Genomic DNA, 1,363 nt, shown 5'->3' on the forward strand with positions numbered 1-1,363 from the left:
GACGTTGAATCGATGTTTTGTTGTCGGCGAAATAACGTTCTGATGTTCCGACCAAATAGTGACCGTTGATTCAACATCGAAATTTGATTGACGACCGATACTGACCTTTACAACCAAAAATCGACGTTGAATCAACGTCTGCTTGCTATCTGGGAAATTATCAACGTGGTCTGGTGAAAGACGGGACCTGAGGCGATTAACAATAAAATTACGGCACTTGAAAAAACGCGCTCGGCAGGAACTGAAGTCGCAGGCACGCAGAGATAACGAAAAGCAAGCCGATAGAGTTTCAGAAAGCACCTGGACATCCCGCACCACCACCGAAGTGGGTGTTCATTAGAGGAATAGACGGCGCGTGAATGACGTGATTGATATTTGCTGGCTTTGGCCAGCCTCTAAGCTAACGCCTACACTGTAAAAAATGTTCACCCCTTTCAACTTAAAAACATAAGTTTTGTGGCGTTTTGGACAAACATAGCACTCGTGGTGCTTCATAAAATTGAGGTTAAACCACAGGAGTCACATGGATTACTTTAATGATGTCTTTCCTACCGTTCTGGACCTCGAATGTTTTAGTTGCGTTGCTGCCAATGGGGTAACAGAAAGCTCTCGGATTTCATCAAAAATATTTTTGTTTGTGTTTTGAAGATGAGCAAAGGTCTTACAGGTGTGGAACGACATGAGAGTGAGTAATTAATGACAGAATTTTCATTTTTGGGTGAACTATCCAGTAATTAATGACAGAATTGTAATTTTTGGGTGAACTATCCGTTTAACAGGCCAAACCACACTGACCAGTGGAACTGCATCTCCAATCGCAGCAAAATCGTTTCCTCGCTCCTGCATCTTCCACCCTATGACCCGGACACCGATCTAACTCAGCTGTCTAATGATCTACTGATAGAAATGTAGGGGAAAAAATCAGAAGTCGTTGAAATGTTGGCTTATCTTAAGATATGGTTTATATTCTTTATTTAGTACATAAATGCAAAACTTACCCTTCATCAAGTCTCAGACTCAATATTGACTTATCTTAAGATATAGTTTATACTCTTTATTTGGTACAGAAGTGCAAAACTTACCCCTCATCCAGTCTCAGACTCACAGACAAACCATGCCTGTAAATTGAAAAAAAATAAAATTAAAAAAATAATGTAGGGAGAAAAAAAACAAAACTTTAAAGTGGTTCAAATATTAACTTATCTTAAGGTTTAGTTTATACTCTTTATTTGGTACAGAAATGCAAAACTCACCCTTCATCCAGTCTCAGACTCACAAGCGTGTGCCTGTAAAAAAAAAAAAAAATTATTCAACTTAAATGTACTTGTAAACAACACACACACAAGCAAAGACATTTCCTATA

General features: G+C 38.7%; 1 protein-coding gene and 1 long non-coding RNA gene across 3 annotated transcripts in view; one reads left to right on the top strand and one right to left on the bottom strand.

The window, feature by feature from the left end:
• Positions 1 to 1,363, top strand: part of LOC107691970 (chondroitin sulfate synthase 1-like) — an 84,082-nt gene that overhangs the window by 35,898 nt on the left and 46,821 nt on the right. The gene's annotated exons all lie outside the window — the stretch shown is intronic.
• Positions 737 to 1,363, bottom strand: part of LOC107691973 (uncharacterized) — a 1,816-nt gene continuing 1,189 nt past the window's right edge. The window contains exons 2-4 of one of the 2 annotated variants that reach the window (XR_001634606.1): positions 1,254 to 1,286; positions 1,083 to 1,118; positions 737 to 894 (exon numbers count right to left, since the gene is read on the bottom strand). This is a non-coding gene — a long non-coding RNA (uncharacterized LOC107691973). Of the gene's footprint in view, positions 895 to 1,026; positions 1,119 to 1,253; positions 1,287 to 1,363 lie in introns of those variants that run through there. The other variant, XR_001634605.1, reaches the window with a different exon arrangement.

This window comes from Sinocyclocheilus anshuiensis, unplaced genomic scaffold (genome assembly GCF_001515605.1).
Source record: "Sinocyclocheilus anshuiensis isolate Anshui unplaced genomic scaffold, SAMN03320099.WGS_v1.1 scaffold426, whole genome shotgun sequence".
NCBI lineage: Eukaryota > Metazoa > Chordata > Actinopteri > Cypriniformes > Cyprinidae > Sinocyclocheilus > Sinocyclocheilus anshuiensis.